The sequence below is a fragment of the Anolis carolinensis genome, chromosome 1 (assembly GCF_035594765.1).
Source record: "Anolis carolinensis isolate JA03-04 chromosome 1, rAnoCar3.1.pri, whole genome shotgun sequence".
In the NCBI taxonomy this organism is placed as follows: Eukaryota; Metazoa; Chordata; class Lepidosauria; order Squamata; family Dactyloidae; genus Anolis; species Anolis carolinensis.
In genome coordinates, this window is record NC_085841.1 from 24924332 (window position 1) to 24942604 (window position 18273).

Consider the following 18273-nt stretch of genomic DNA (forward strand, 5'->3'; position numbering starts at 1 on the left):
TATGAATGCATTACTGAAATAAATTAGATATGTGCAACTATTCTCACGCGAAACCCCCATGTGTAATTTTAGCATTTATAAACAAAAAAGGTAAATATAAATATAAAAGGAAAGGAAAACAAGTCGTTTTGGAATAACAAGACTGAAAAAGAAAGGAGAAGAATCTGATTCCTTGATGTTGCTTTACTGCTGGCATACCAGCACACAAGCAGAAGGGACCCAGGTAGGAGACAGGTATGTTGCCAGATTGGGAGATATTATGACTTTTATCCATTAATAGCTAGGGACAGAGGGGAGGCAGACTGGCAGCAAGAAGCTCATAGTGTTATGCAACTGCAATGCTGGTTTGTCCACCTTGTATGAAAAAACCCTTAGGCTCACCTTGTTCTTGAAAAATTGCCAAAGTTGGAGAGAAATGTTGGGATGTCTCCTTGTAACTTCAATGAATCATATTCTGCTTGTGGAGAAAACCTCTAAAAATGTACTCCTGAGGACAAAGGGCATATGAATAGTTCAGAAATAGGCATCTACTCTCATACAACTTCTATCAAAGTACCTAATGCAGCTCACTCTTGTTCATGTGAATTCCCCTTTGTTTATCTTTACAAAGCCTGTACATTATTTTATCAATAGTAACATTTGCATACACCCAAGAAGAATGCCACCAAGTTGCATATTTTTGAGAAATATTTGCGAATGCATTATTGTCCTAGGTTCCCTCCTCGAGAATATTTTTACCTTTACTTGGGAAATATCCGAGGCTAAGTACTACTTAGAAGCCTTGATGAATAGTTCCAACACCAAATCTACCATTAGCCCTTCTGCATGAGCTTTCTCCATTATTAAAGCTAACAAAAATTGCTCACAAGCTGAAAGCTGAATTAAATGTAATTGCTTTTATTTATCTATCGCTTTTATATCATTAAAATATTTTTAGTTACATTTTATAAAATAGCATCCACTCTGATTATTACCTGCCATATCTGTTGAGCCACTTCCAATGTATTCACTAGTAAGTACCACAACATTAGCAATTATGCGAGCTGAAGGAGGGGAAGGAAAATATGTTTCATATATTGTATCTGTCAAGATATGTTACACTTCCCATTAACAAAAACATTATTCTTGTTGAATACTCTATGAAGCATATCTTTCATGAACACTTTATTAATAATCAATAGTTGTCAAAAATTAGATATGCACAGATTTAAGATGCAAAGAAGTATTAGAAAGGCAAAGGAAACAGAACAACTGAATTGAGGCAGAACTATGTCTTCCCATCTCTTCAAAAATAAATAAAATTTACCAAGTGAAAAATTGAGCTGTTAAACATTTTTTAAAAGATTGGCTTTGTTGGTTTAATTATACTGTAGTTTATTTTATAAATATGATTCAAAGGAAGTATGCTGTATTGAATGTCAATGAAGCCTGAAGAAAGAAAATATTCCCTTTTTTTAAAAAAAAGGAACTCGTATGAAATACCAAATTTTAGTCATTAGTATTAATTTTTCTTTCAAGCCAAATGAAGCTATTAAGAGACACGAATGTCTGCTTAGCTAGCATTACAATTTCTGACCACTACCATTAAAAAGACAGAGGATGATTTTGTTTACTGCCTCTCCAGAATATAGCTTTTTCTGTTATTTTGAAAGAGAAATGTATATGATAACCAACTGAAAAATTATGTAATCAGCACAATCCATGAAATTGGATGCAATCCCTACACAATGAGGCTCTAGCACAGTGATTCACAGACTCGAGTCCCCTGGATATTTGGGACTGCATATCCCAGAAGCCTCAGCCTTGTCCAATGACCAGAGATTATGGGAGTAGGATTCCAAAACACCTGAAAGGCCCTGTTGTAGCACATATGGAGATCCTTATCAGTTTCAGAGATGGAAGGGCCATTCATACTAAAGAGAGCATGTACTATAGTAATTCCTCCACATTTGTGGTTTTGCCTTTTTTTACAGATTTGAATAAAATGTTATCTCTAGCAATCTCTAGGTCATCCAGTGTGATGCTATGGTCACACTGGAAAATCTAGAGATTTCTAGAAACAACACCTCTCTGGAAATTTCTAGGTAAGTGGAAATTTCTAGGTAAGTGGTTCTCAACCTGTGGATCCCCAGGTGTTTTGGCCTACAACTCCCAGAAATCCCAGCCAGATTACCAGATGTTAAGATTTCTGGAAGTAGAAGGTCAAAACATTTGGGGATCTACACGTTGAGAACTACAGCTCTCGGTCCTCTAGTGTCTGGGACCAGATGGAAGAAGAAGGCTCTATTAGCAGAACTGTGTTTCTGTCAGCAAAAACAGCTTGCAACAAATTTTAATGCTCCATGTTGTCGTTTCTGTGCTATAAAATCATTTTCTATCTATTATAAACATAAAGTGAACCTATCACAAGGTTTTCTTGGCAAGATTTGTTCAGATTGGGTTTGGCTTTGCATTCTCTAAGGCTGTGGGAAGCCCAGGATTATCCTTAGGGTTTTTATGGCTGAGCAGAGATTTGAACCCTTGTTTCCCAGAGTCCAGATCCAGCACTCAAAGCATTACACCACACTGTCTCCCTAAAGCCCTACAGTATATGATAGAATCAATGCCCATAATTGATACAACCTGAAAGCTTTTATCAAAGCTGCCTGATGCCTTGACTGTTGGAGGAGTATGTTGGACAAATGGTCTGATCTAGCATCAGAGAACTTGAAACATTCCTTTCTTCTGTTTGAATACCTTCTATCTTAGGTACGTCCAAAAACATGCAGCTCTTCTGTTGTGCTGAAATATACTCATACATAACTGATACTAGTTTGTATGAGTTTTAACATCAGGTCTCAATAATGACTACTATTTCAAAATACAGTGTTCCTTCACTTATCATGGAGGTTACGTTCCAGGACCACCCGCAATAAGTGAAAATCCGTGAAGTAGGGACACTAAATTTATTTTAATATTCATACATTATTTTAATAGTTATACACTATTTTAAGTCTTTATCAGCCAATCGTGTGTTGATAAATCGCCTCCTTCTCCTCCCGTTTCCTCTTGGGCTCCTTTTCTCTCCCTTCAGCTTCTCCTCCCTCCCTCCCTTAGGCTGTAAATTGTAATTTTTTATGAATTATAATATTCTTTTAGAATTTATTGAAAAACCATGAAACAGCGAATACGCGAAAAGTTAACTGCGAAGTAGTGAGGGAACACTGTATACTGTAATGAATCTGAAGTTTCTAAAGGGAAGAAAGCTGCATATTTTAGGCTGGAATATGGATTTGACTGAAAACTAGTTGGTAGCCCCAGCTCACTTAAGATCCATTAACTCAACTGCTAAATGCTAAAACAGCCCATAGGTAAATTCAGTGGGCTTACTCTAGTTGCAATGAGCAATTGATTTAGACCTTTGGGTCAAGTCTTCAGACTAATAATTTAAGATATGCTGTTTTAAAATGTATCATAAATGTATTACCCCAGTTTTAAATCTTTGCCCATTGCCACATGAGAATATTCTTTGTGCACTGATGGTGAAATGTCATTATTTCCAGCACAGCAATCAATATGCCCACATTAAGTCTTGAGGACATGCTATCAATTGACAGGAAAGACGAAGGATTTCCAGATTTCCTTTGAGGGTGTCGAAGAATCCAAGAACAGCCTTTGAGGCTGTTAAAATGCAGCCTTGTTTAAGATCTTTGGAGGCATGATGAGAATGTGAAATGTTGTAGCATCGTGGCTAAGAAGGTCATCTCAGCTAGAATCTTGTAGCTTTAGACCAGCTTTCATTCTCTTTTCCTCATTGCAAATGCCCCATCTGCAAAATGGGGATAATATTACTGGAATATCCTAATTTGGGGGTTCTCAAACCTTTTTTTTTTGCCACAGAGCCCCTTTTGAAGCAAAAGTTTTTTGTGGAGCCCAAGAAATGTTTATCTATTCAATATTATATTATAATAGTAGCAGCAACCCTAGGGGTCAGCCAGTCCAACTCCCTTCTGCCACGCAGGAAAAGCACAATCAAAGCACCTCCAACAAATGCCCACCCAGCCTTTGTAATAATAATAATAATAATAATAATAATAATAATAATAATAATAATAATGATATCAACAACAACATCAGAAACCCCAGGGTCATCCAGTTCAATTCCCTTCTGACATTAAAAAAAGCACAACCAAAGCATTTCTTGAGTGGTGGGAGGGAAATAGGGTTTGAAACCAAGCAAGGCAAGGGGAGAAGGCTTTTGGGCAGTGATGAAGGCAAGGGAAAAGGCTTTTGGGAGTGAGGGACGTGGGGGAAAGGCTTTTTGGTGCAAGGGAAGTAGAGGGAGGGGAGGAGCAGGAAAGAGGAGGGAAAGCTTGGAGGGAGAGAGGGAGGAGGAGAAAACTGCAGAGCCCCTCAATATGGTTTACGGAGCCCCAAGTGCTCCATGGAGCACACTTTAAGAACCACTGTCCTACATGATTGTTGTAAGAATGACTATAGTAAAGGTAAAGGTTTCCCCTTAACATTAAGTCTAGTTGTGTCTGGCTCTAGGGTGTGGTTCTCATCTCCATTTCTAAGCCGAAGAGCCGGCGTTGTCCATAGACTCCTCCAAGGTCATGTGGCTGGCATGACTCCATGGAGTGCCATTACTTTCCCGCTGGGGAGATACCTATTGATCTACTCATATTTGCATGTTTTCAAACTGCTAGGTTGGCAGAAGCTGGGGTTAACAGTGTAAGTTCACCCCGCTCCCCAGATGTGAACAACTGACCTTTTGGTCAGCAAGTTCAGCAGCTCAGCAGTTTAACGTGCTGCACCACTGGGGGCACCAAGAATGACTATAAAGCTCTTTTTTCTTTCAAAACATCTATATGAAACATTATATATGAATATATCCCCCTCCAACATCACCTCTGCTTCCTTATCCTTTATATGTTATTTTTCTTTGTTTCCCATCTATGTTTAATATCTTTATTTATAATTTGCTTTTAATTTTGTTTTAGTGTTTGGATCCATATCTAAACAGATGGCTCTGGGAAAGAAAGAGGGAAGACACATGAAAGAGTTGTGCTTGGAAATCTTATAGTTCAACTTTCATCTTCTAAAAACCGTTGATAGAAATGCCAAAAGCTTTTAATGGACCCAGGACTGTGTTTATGGTATAGGAACAATTCTGGCTCTTTGTCATGAATACAAAGATGAATGAATTTCTAAACATTTTTCATTTCCGTCAGAGCCACAAGATTTGTAAGCAAAGGTGAATTCTTATAGTGAAGAAAGAAGCTCAATTTTTTTTTTAAAAAAAATGTGGTTATGCAGCACCTCCAAGCACTAGATGGTGCTGTATTATGTTCTCACTGTTTTGTATGCTCCCGACTCATTAGTGTTTGAAAATTTAAAAAGGTTCATACCTGGGTGATTTACCTTCCTTCAGTGAAACTATTCCTAGGTCAGAACAAAATTAAATGGAAAAAATGTTTAAATCTTGCGAATTGATGACAAAGATGCCCCTTTTGTTCTTTGTTGCCTCTAAGGATATGGTACATGAGAGGAAGGCTGGAATGAAAAGCTTCATCTATCAAGTTTAGCAACTTTTCTGGTGTACCTTATTGCTTATTCATGTGGAAGTGAGCACGCCCAGCCCACTCTGCCTGGTTTTGCGCCTCTTCTTTGTTGGTTCACGAGGCTCTTATGGCAGCGGCAAATGGCTTCTCAAGTGACATTTGCTGACATTCAGGGGAGTGTATTTATCAGCTTTCTTCAGCTCACCTCTATACATGCAATCCATTTTATTTGTGTTCTTCATAGCAACCTCCTTTTTTCTTTCCATGCCCTGAAAATGATAAATGGCGAGATGGCAAATTTCCCTAGCTGCACTAAAATGTCACCGTGAAAGGGGGAAGGAAAAAAAAACTCTAATGGACTAAGTGTAGCATTTCAGGTTGTAACTTGTCAAGGTGCTGAGAAATTCTAGAGTTTCTCCTTAATCCCCAGTTCTTTTGGAACCACACTAGTGTAGGCAGAAAGGCTAATTATAAGTTACACCAGTCAGAGCTGGACAAGCATAAACCAAGTGCAAAACATTTCACGGTGGCTAATTTAATATCCCAGCCTCTGTATTCTCAACACTCTGCTACTCTGTTCCCCAGTCTTACAAATGCCCAACATGTTTACCTGTGTTCTAATTATATGTGTGTGCCAAATTTATTTGATTCTTAATTACTTTGCTTACAATTATCACAGAGCCTGCTTTCCCTGCTTCTGTTAATTATTGTTATTCTTTCATCTAACTGTTGTGCCTAGAGGCCTCCTTGAAAAATGGGGCTCATTATTCAAGGTACTGTTCAAATGCATCAGAAGACACACTTACCAGCATTGATTATCTTAACAGAATGAAAAGATTAAAGGAGAAAATAGGATGATTATCACCATCATTCCAATGAAGAGTTGAGGCTCCTATCCTAAGCACCTGGTTTGTAGAAAGCCCATTCATAGAATTATAGAATCTTAGAGCTAGAAGGAGTCTCAAAGGCCATCTAGTCCAACCCTGCCTGAACACACAATTATAGCGCTCCTGGAGGGTGCCCATCAAAGCTCTGTTTAAAGCAATGGTTCCCAACCTGTGGACTATGGCCCAGCAGCGGGCCATGAGAACGAAAATCCATCCACAAACTTCCTTCTTCTTTATGTATTTATGTTATTTTATTAACTTTATTTCCACTCCTTTCTGCAGAGCTGATCATTACATTCGATATACCACATCAGCTGATGATTATATACCACATCTAGATGATTAAATATGGTTTTCTGTGGACAAACAGATGGCAACTACTGGATGGGATATGTTTTGTATCAGAAACTAGAGCTGATGTGGTCTATCCAGTGCAATCTTCTGAATCAGCACCCCAAATAACCAAACAGAATCTAAAGTTGACCAAAAATTGATTTGTAACCCTTTTGGTATTAATGTTGGAGAGTGGTCCCTGGTCAAAGTGATCCCTGGTCAAAAAAAGGTTGAGAACCACTGGTTTAAAGACTTCTAAAGAAGGATAGTTCACCATCCTCTGAGACCGTCTATTCCGCTAGCAAACATGTCCTACAACAAATAAGTTCTTCCTGATGTTGAAGCAGAATCTCTTTTCTTCTAATTTGAATCAGAAAATAAGCTTGTTCCATGGCATCCCTTAAAATTTAAAGCCAATTGTGGGAGTGATTGTATTTAAAGATGACTATCATGTCACCTCTACTCTAAGTTAAACACATCCAGGTCCATATATTGTTTCTTAGAAGAATAATAGAATCATAGAATTGGAAGAGACCTTACAGACCATCCAGTCCAAAAGTTTCCAGCCCTTTATCTCAATCTACTTTTTCGGGACACATTCATAACATGTCTCTTCCTTCTAAAATTATCTCAACTTTCTACCATCACAGGAGGTAAGCTTTTCAGTTCCACTGAGTTTAACAGGATGGACTCCAAGATAAGTATGTGTGGAATCATGGTATTTGATGAACTACGGTAAGTGATCAGTGATCCCATTTTACCAGTGAAGAAACTGAATGGAAGTTTATTTTAAACTACATTGGGATTCTTTGGTTTGAACTGGCTTAGTTGAGCACAGATATTTGATTCTATATGGAAGTTTAATGCATTCTCGTCCAGTCTGTCCTGACTTTATAGAAATACATGGAGAAAATTAGGTATTCAGTATGTAATTTGAATGTGAACTCAATTTAAATGCTAGAGAGTTCATCCCTTAGCTTTGTTGCAGTCAACATTTGCAACAACACAAATTAATTTCATTATAGTATGGGATTTCAAAACTGACATACAAAAAGATTAAACATAAACAACAATAATGGGAAGAACCTCACAGCAACTTTGAAAATGAATTATTTCAGCATGAGCTAAATATTAGCCCACTTCTTTGGCTGCACTTAACATGTACATCCAAAAGTGCTGCTAGATTCTTTAACTTTCCACAAATTTTCTTTTATTCCCATTTCTATGTTGAAACAGACTTATTTTTTTAAAAGAAATCTCTATACTTTTAAAAGAATATTAAGGACTACAGATTGTTAAAATTTGCCAACCTTTCTACTCCCAAAGCATTGTACAACTAACATTGTTCACATTCGTATTGCGTAACATGTCAGTTATGACAATTGTGACATTAAACATAAGACCAACTGACAAATATGTTTTATGGTTGTGTTAAAATCTGTTTTATTAGAAGTCCAGATGGTGCTTCAAAGATCCCTGTTATGATTTGAGATCCAACATGAATAAAGTAAAGGAAATCAAGCATTTTTGAATTTGTTTTCTTTTTTCTCACTTCTTTTCAATCTGAAGCAATAAGTCAGTTTTTGTCAGGAACTGTGAGGAACTATATTTTGTGAAGCCAATGACAAACCAAGATATGATGACGATTTTTCTGGCAACCTTTAATAGTATAGAAATTAGAGATTTCTATTCCATGTTGTAAGCCGCTGAGTCCCCCTTGGGGTGAGAGAGAACAGGGTATAAAAATAGCAAATAAATAAATAAATAAATTTTCTCTAGCAAAGATTGAGAATAATAGGATATTGGAAGGTAGCTGATATTCATTTAATATGCAGAAGATGTCCATATTTTATTTTAATGAGAATATTTAAGTTTGAAAACTGCTGTAAGGGTTACAGAAAATGTAGCGATTGAGATGATACTAAATTACGAATTGCACTACTTGTACCTAACATCTTCAGTAATGGGAGATAAGAACTGAAGACCCAACTTATCTGAAGAGCCACACATTTCCCACCTTAATTTTACCCTAAATATTGTCAATTTTTAACACATTCAAGACTTTGCAGCCATGACACTTTCATTGAAGAATTCCTTCCAAAAGGAAACCTGCCTGTATAGTTCCTCCCATACAACCTTCTAGAGGGGCTTCTGTAGGACTGGGTATTCTAGTTATAATTTTCTGAATTTGTTACTATTTTGACACGTTTATTACTTTTATATCTTATTTGCTTTTGTCTCTAGTAGATGTTTGAATCACTCTATATGCAAGAGACACTTGATAGACATTGTCTAATAAAGAAACACTTTTCACACAGTCTCAGCAGGTGAAGTAGTCTTTTCCATCTTCGAACACAAGTAAAAGATAACCTCAAATTGTAAATCTGTGCTCACATAGTTACTCTGTTAGGTGCTACACAACTCTTAAGCTGAATGGCAACATTGTATAACCAGTTGTGTATCATCTGATATGTCTGCCTATTGTTCCCTTACACAATGGGGAGTACACAGTAGCTATTTGTACAATCTCAATTAATAAAATGATTGAAACTATTGACTCAAATAACACTGTAACAAAATTTGAAACAAATTCTGTTCTTGCTTTGAAAGTGTTATTTCCTGTTTAATTGTGTGGTACATTAGAGTCTCACTTATCCAAGCCTCGCTTATCCAAGCCTCTGGATAATCCAAGCCATTTTTGTAGTCAAAGTTTTCAATATATCGTGATATTTTGGTGCTAAATTCGTAAATACAGTAATTACAACATAACATTACTGAGTATTGAACTACTTTACTGTCAAATTTGTTGTATAACATGACATTTTGGTGCTTAATTTGTAAAATCATAACCTAATTTGATGTTTAATAGGCTTTTCCTTAATCCCTCCTTATTATCCAAGATATTTGCTTATCCAAGCATCTGCCGGCCCGTTTAACTTGGGTAAGTGCGACTCTACTGTACTTACTTTGAAAGTACAGTAGTTATATTCCAGAAACTTCATTTTTGTGGCTGCCACAAATTATGTTGAAGTGGTTGAGACTCTGAGATATTCATTGAAAAACTATAGCAAAACATGCTGCAGGATGTCCTGCAAAAACAAAGCTTTTGAAGTTCAATAAACCTTTTCCATGTTTTTGTGATAGACCCAATTAGGAAATGATATTTATAACCCAGGAACAACAATCATGTTACATCGTATAATTATTCACCATCAAGGAATGCCCAGCTGAATGGATGGGATTATTTTGGATAGTTCCAACTAGAGTAGATAAAATTAATTCCTTATTGATGAGTGGTTCCCAACCTTTTTTTGACTAGGGACCACTTGACCGGGGACAACTTTCACCAGGGATCGCTTGAGCGGGGACCACTCTCCAATATTAGTACCAAAAGGATTACGAATCAGGTTTTGGTCAACTTTACATTCATTTTGGTTATTTGGGGTGCCACATCAGAAAATTGCATTGAATAGATCACATCAGTTCTAGTTTCTGATACAGAACATATGCCATCCAGTAGTCGCCATCTGCTCGCCCACATAAAACCATATTTAATAACCTAGAGATGATGTGATCTATCCAATGCAATTTTCTGAATCAGCACCCCAAATCACCCCTCGAACAGGCCTAAAAACAAAGACACCAGGAAAAAAAATTCCCACATGTCTCACGGACCTAATTTTAGGTCTCACAGCCCACCCGTGGTCCATGGCCTACAGGTTGGGAACCACTGATATAGGTAAATCCAATTGATTGGGGTCTCTACTCTGGTTGGAACTAACAATAGTATTTAGACCTATGTGAAGCAATCATACTTATGAAACTCTGCTTGCACATCTATTAATGGAATATGTGTACAGTGGCCACAATCCTAGAGTTGAAAGGAACTGCAAAAGTTATGCAGGCCAACATGCTGCCATGCAGGAATATACAACAAAAGCATTTCTAAGAGATGGTCATTCAGTCTCTCTTTACAGGTTCTCAAAGAAGTAAAGTTCATTACCTGCCAAGGCAGTCCCTTCCACTATTGAACCTGTATTGTTGCCAAGATAATCTTCTTAGATGGAATCTCTTTTCTTGGATTTTGATTCCATTGATTCATATTCTGATTTTCCACAGAAGAACGCAGGTACTGAAACATATTGGTATAGTTAGTCAAAAATCTGTTTTTGTATACAAGTCACAACATATGTTTGGTACATAACTTTAGGCATGCTTCTGAAGTAGTGTTCCCCAACTTTCTCTCCAAAACATCATTCTGGATGATGAAAGCTATTGTCTAGCCCACCAAATCTGAGAGGAAGTGTGGTAGGTTGGAGGCTGCTTAACAATGTGTTGCTGTTACTGTGTCCTTCCTCCCCTCTTCCCCCTTTCTCTTTGTTTTTACAAATCCTGCAAACTTCCACCTCGCTCCTCTTAAAGACTAAAAAGCGCAAAAAGACTCCAGCATTGAAGCTGAGAAAAAAAAAAGTGTTCTGAAGATGATGATGGGTCTGTTTTCCCTGGAGCCGTTATTTTGCTGCTGCTGTTGGAATGTGGAAATGAAAAGCATGTAACATGTGTAGCATTTCCCCTACGGACTTTTAAAAAGTGGCTGGAGTCACTTTATTTGATTTCCCCATTAAGTGCCTGCCCATCAGATGTTTTTGCTGACTGGAAAGGTCAAAGAACTTTCATCAATTGTAGATTGTCCCCATTATTTCTCGTAGGTGGTATTTTCACAACCACTTCACAACTAAAAAACAGGATTGCAAATCAGGGAGAAAACTCAACCTTGGGAAGGAGACCTTCAAAAGCGCTGTGCAGAACATTCAAAGTTTAAAGCTTCCAGTTTTAGAAGCTGATGAGGAGAAAAGGCCTTGACCTACTGGGGAAATGGCTACTGCCACTTTTGAGACTACAGAATCAATTGGCAACGATACAATTGTGACAGGACTTTGGGGCAAAGGCCTAGGGTCTGTCTCTAGAGAATGACCAAGAGGTCTTTCAAGGGCAAAACAGGCCAACCTTACAACATCTTGAAGTGGTGTAATAAACATCATCTTCTAAAGAATGGACTTTCAGTTAAAAACCATGGAGTCCAGAGTGCAAAATGACCACAGAGCAATACTGAAATTCAATCCTTGTCAAGCAACTCATGCTGATTCCTCTTTAGAAAGCTGAAGTTACCAATCTTGGATTGGTTATAGTTATGCAAGGAAGGATTCTCAACATCAGTGTGCTTTCAAAGCCTTCCACATGTCCGAGAAGTGGGCTGTTGTCTTAAGACAGATGGGAATAATGGAGGTTTGCAGCCCCAGCCCCAAAGTCCTGTCACAATGGAATCATTGTCAGTTGACCCCATAGGTTGAAAAGTGAGAAAGACTGGGAATTAGATTCCAATGACATCTCAAGGGCTTGATTCTCATCCTATTCTAAGGCAGTGTTTCTCAACCTGGGGGTCGGGACCCCTGTGTGTGTGTGTGGGGGGGGGGGGGGTCATGAGGATGATGTCAGAGGGGTTGCCAAAGACAATCAGAAAACACATATTTCTGAAGGTCTTAAGAACCCCTTTGGCAGAGAAGTCTGAAGATCTCTTCGCCTGTCCTCCTCTTCCTTTTTTGGAAACAGATGGCAAATCCTCCTGCCAAAAGTATTCAAATTTGGGTGTATTGGGTATTTGTGCCAAATTTGGTCCAGTGAATGAAAATACACCCTGCATATCAAATGCAGTGTTCCCTCACTTATCGCGGGGGTTACATTCCAGGACCACCTGCAATAAGTGAAATTCCGCGAAGTAGGGGCTCTATATTTGTTTTAATATTTACACATTATATTAGTAGTTAGGTGGCCTTTCTCCCCTTTGCAAGCCTTCTTCCTGCACTTCTTCCTCTCTGGCACCTGCCAGTTTCCCTTTTGTGCATGTGCCTCCCTATTGTCGGCATCCAGAGTGGCCGGGCTGGACGCCAACGAGAGGGAGGGCACATGTGCAAATGAGAAACTGGCATCTTCTGTGCATCTGGACCTCTCAAAAAAAAAAACCCTGTGAAGCAGTGAGGGAGTGAAAAGCAAACCACAAAGTAGAGAGGGAACACTTACATTACGATTCATAACAGTAGCAAAATTACAGTTATGAAGTAGCAATGAAAATAATGTTATGGTTGGGGATCACCACAACATGAGGAACTGTATTAAGTGGTCATAGCATTAGGAAGGTTGAGAACCACTGTTCTAAGGGGACACAATACTGAATACATCAACTACATCAGTCAGTTCTAAAGAACTTTGGGATGTGTACTTTGTTGAGGTACTTACAAGTTAAGTCAGTATGAACCCCTTGTATTTATTGAACTGATAGCCATAGTTACGTAACCACATCCGACAAATCATTCTCTATCTAGGGCTTGCGGCACAACTCAATGGTTTTCTCTGGCCAGAAGCTCTCATTTCAATACAGCCCGCTATTATCCATTACTTTGTATATCTACGAGAAGTCAGGGAATCTATACCTCGCATATATGGGATTTATACTATACTAACAGAACTCTCCTAATGATAGCAATAATAAAGCACCAAGCTGGGTTTTCCCCCTATTTTTTCTTCCTTAGTGGTTTTTGTGTAGGAAGGCAAAAAAATGGAGAAGCAGTGGAAAAACAAGGGAGGATTATCAATGGAAAATGACGGTTTTGTGAAACTGCCATACGATTTATTGAAAGAGGCCAGGCAGTGGTATGATAAAAGCCTTGTCTGGAAGTGCTCCGCATTCTGCACAGAGCAAAATGAACCTTCAGCTTTTAGAACTCATTCCTAGGTTGCCTACAAAAATAAAAGCATTTGCCGAGGCATGTTACAACCATTCCCTCTTTCCCTGCATGCTCCAGTCCCCTGGAAGTCAATATGAAACATCCATTCATAAAGGGCCTTTAGGCAAAATGCTACTTTTTCAATCAATGCTACAGATCTCAGTAGCCACTTGCATTAAGCACAACAAATACATTTGCTCTTTTCCCCCCTGTGAAAGCTGACGTGTTCGTATCGTACACCTAATTCAGAGTGAGTGTTTGAGGAGCTTGATAACCACAGGGGTTCATCATGCCCCCGAGCCATACTCCAGTTTCTCATTACGAATAACATAAGCAGATCTCTGTGTCGGGTCTCCATGAGCTTAGGTTTTCGTGTGTTGGAATTTCTCATAAACCAGACTTATCCTTATGACTCATTCCATGTTTGTAGTGGTAAATCCCTAATATAATGCTGCTACTCGGGCATCTATCATTTGAACCAAGCTGTTCTGAAGACAGCAGCAAGTATTAGAAAAGAATAGAGTGGGCAACAGTATCCAGTAAATAATCAGCCACAAAGTATCAGAGAAATCAATGGTACATCCACAGTTTATTTACAGTGGGAAATTCTGACTCATTTTCTAAAATAACAAATGTCAGGATGCTTGCTTATCAAATTTACAGATGGCATCTAATTTGGAGGGGTAGTTAATTCCCCAGAGGATAGGATCAAAAACCTTGAGCGCTTGAAAAATGGAGCAAAAACTAACAAAATAAATTTTGACAGGGATAAATGTAAGGTACCACATCTAAACAGAAAGAAAAAAATCAAATGCACAAATGTAGATGCATGAAAACTGACATGAAAGCAGGATAAGTGAAAAGGATCTTGAGGTCTCATCAGACCACAAGCTAAACATAAGTCAACCATGCAATGCAGTGGCTACAAAGCCATTGCAATTCTTGGCTGAATCAGTAGGAGTATAGTGTTGAGATAAAGGGAACTAGTAAGTACCACTTTGTTCTGCATTGGCCAGCCCTCACTTGGAATATTGTGCCCGGTTCTGGGCAGCACAGTTCGGGGAGAACATTGACAAGCTGGGACATGTCCAGAGAAGGGCAACGAAGATGATCTGGAAACCATGCCCTATGAGGAGCAGCTTCGGAAGCTGTGAATGTTTGTTACAGAGTAGAGATGACAGCCATTTTTAACTAATTGAAAGACATGATTATCAGCATTTCTCTAAAACTGCTCCATGGGTTTGGAAGACACGCCCAAGTAGCAGTGCCTAATGGCTTCCATGTCAATGAAGTTTCAGTCCAGATTTTGGACAGAGAACCCTTAACTTCAAATAACCTTTGATGCCTCTATTAAAATTTGAACTAAAATGTGGAATGAATTCATTAAACACTGATGTGGAAGCTAAAAGCTTCCATTATGTATAGGAGGGGGAGAGAAAGAATGGAAAATTACCCCGTTTTCCCCAAAATAAAGCCTACCCTGAAAATAAGACCTATCATGGTTTTTCAGCATTTCTGAGGATGCTTGAAATATAAGCCCTATTTCAAAAAATAAGCCCTAGATATAGTTCATTTAAAAAGTCAATTTGGAAAAATAAGACTGCCCCTGAAAACAAGCCCTAATGCACCTTTTGTAGCAAAAATTAATATAAGATCCTGTCTTATTTTGGTGAAAACAGAGTATTTCCCTTTCTATTGGGTTACTGGTTATCAGTTGTTAAGTTTACGCTTTTATGATTTTTATATGTTTTTATGTATTAATTCATTATAATTGAATCTTGTATTTTATTGTTGCATAACTGGCCAAGTAAGCCGCCCCGAGTCCCTTCGGGGAGATGGGGTGGGATATAAGAATAAAGTTGTTGTTGTTGTTGTTGTTTGAATAATAATAATAATAACGATAGGCTTGTGGTAGTTACCTGTTACCTCAGTGGTTCTCAACCTGTGGGTTCCCAGATATTTTGGCCTTCAACTCCCAGAAATCCTAACAGCTAGTAAGCTGGCTGGGATTTCTAGGAGTTGTAGGCCAAAGCACCTGGGGACCCAAAGGTTGAGAACCGCTGTGTTACCTGATCTGAATAACATTTTGTCAATGCTAACGTAAGTTGTAAAGCTTACTTTGAAGGGGATAGTCAGAAGGCAGTTTGTGCATTCGATGCAAAAGGTCCAAACTTCAGTCTTTGACATCTTGTAAATACTCCTGGTGGAAATCTTAAGGAGATGTTGCAGTCAGCAGCAGAGATGACTACAATATAACAATATTAACAACAACAAAGTGTTGACGAGGCTTCATCATCCACCAAATCCAAAGAAATAGGACAGAGGCAGGAAGCCCACGTAGGGATTTTGTGCAGGCAACTGAATACATAGTCATCTTCTCCAACAGCATGTGACCTTTGTATCTGCTGCCTTAATTCAGCCAGGGAAATATATTTTAGTGGTTCTTAACCTTTGTTTCTTAAGACATTTTGGATTTCAGCTTTCAGAGCCATTGACCATTGGTTGTGCTGGTTGGGGTTTCTGGAAATTGCAATCCAGAGCATTCTAGTGGAACAAAGTTTGAGAACCAGTGTTGAAGATGATACTGAGGTACTTTTAACTAGTAGTATGATCTCAGTGTAAGGCAGTTTTCCCTTGCAAATCTTGAAATCACAGCTCTAAGAGTCATATGTAGGTTGCATATAGCACTGTGTCGCTTATGAAATAACTTCTAAAAAATACACTTGAAGAAGATGTACAGGTTATTGATGCCTGAGGACATGTTTAAGTGACACTTCAGTGAGTTATGAAGTTATCTTTGGAGAGCCATCAGACTGGGTTGTCTTACACAACTGAGTGGTTTTTATGCACTCCAAAATGTGTCATTTATCTCTAAGCAGCAGTGATGTGGCAAAGAAGACTTCAAGAAAAGACAATCACTGTTGTTTGAGTTCACAGACATTTTACTTCTAAACTCATCTGAGAGATTCAAGGGGTATTTCCACACCACAGTGTTCAGCCTTTATGCGTATTCCTTCTCACTTCCTTCAAGAATCAGCAATTGTTTCTAAATGTCAAGGCTGGTGCCTTCTTTTCTGTCTCTTTTATAAAAATATATACACGCTCCAACAAGAAAATCTTTTGGTCACAAACTACTCTTCATCTCTACTAATTTGAGGTTGGCCGCAAGATTGAATGAACAAAGAGTCTTCTAAGAATAATATGATCAATTGTATCATTTCAGTATATCTGTATTCAATTATAAATCTATAAAATGCACTCCAAAAATGGAGTAGCAATAGATGTTACTTTTTTTGGACATGCAAAGGCTGAGAGAATAGGACTTACTCAAGATCACCCTCTTGGCTTCCATGATTCAACAGGAATTCAAAGACTAGTCTCCTAGGGTGCATCTAGGCTGACAAATTAACACAGTTTGACATCACTTTGACAGTCAAGGCTTGATGCTATGGAATCATGGGAGAAGTAACTTAACAAAGTCTTTAGCCTTCTCTGCTAAAGAGTGCTGGTGTCTCACTACACTACAGTTTCCATGGTTCCACAGCATCAAGTCATGGCAATTAAAGTTGTGTCAAACTGCATTCATTGTACAGTATAGATGCACACTTAGAGTCCTAGTCCAACATTCAAACCATTGCACCATGCTGACTCCCAAATTTCACCAGCTAGCAAGACCATTCCCAGGTGCATTCATAATTTTTGTTGTTGTTATTGTGTACCTTCAAGTTGCAACCCTATATACATATACAAATGTATGCAGGGATACTCTGACAAAGTTTTGAAGAGGGCCTTTTTTTGGGGGGGGGGTGACAAGTTTGGTTCAACTATTAGGGAAAATGAGACAATCACTTCAAGTAAAAATGATGGAAGGGAGAAATTATTACAAACACTCTGTTCTCCTGTATTGAAGCACAGATATGGGCAAGCCACACAGTCTATCCTGTACACCCTAAATGAGGCTATTGCCGTAGCAATAGCAATGGTGATAAACACTATTCTGTCAATGGTTCCCAGATCTCAGGGCATGATTCTTCCTATCTATTCATATTGAGGAGTGAGCAAATTTGTTCTGCTGCTTCAAAGACTGAGACACAGAGCAAGATATTCAAATTACAGAAAAAAGAATTCTACCTATACATTAGGAAGATCTTATTTATGGTAAGAACTATTTGACAGTGGATTTTACTGTCTCGAAGTGTAACAGAGTCTCCTTCTTTGAAGGCTTCTAAGCAGAGTCAGGATGACCATTTATTGGGAATGCTTTGAATGGGCATTTCTGCATAGAAGGGGCTTGTTTCATGCAGTTTGAACCCATTGCTCTGTGTCCCAGTTCCCCATCTCATGCAAAATAAACCACTTCTCTGCACCCAGAGTCAAGTGTAGTCAATTCCTACCCATCTTTCAAAACCAACGGGCTGCATGCGCTTTTCATATGGCATCCTACACGTTACTTGGTATGTGCATCTTGGGATGGCAAGCATAGGATTCCTTACTAAAAGTGGGTTCAAATACCATGTCATGAGGTTCCAAGCAGAAAACAAGCCTGCTCCCTCCTCAATATGACATGCTTTCAAATATTTAAACATAGCTATCATGTCACCGCTTAACCTTCTCTTCTCCAGGTATGACATACCTAAGCAATTTTTGATATTATGTGGCTTCCAGACCTGTGAAGCATGACCCACTGCTTTCTGTTTCTTGCATTGCTTACATCACAGCCCCTACACA

The 18273-nt window shown here is 38.5% G+C and overlaps 1 protein-coding gene across 1 annotated transcript in view; it reads right to left on the reverse strand.

Moving 5' to 3' along the window:
* Positions 1 to 18273, reverse strand: part of camkmt (calmodulin-lysine N-methyltransferase) — a 796752-nt gene that overhangs the window by 261014 nt on the left and 517465 nt on the right. The gene's annotated exons all lie outside the window — the stretch shown is intronic.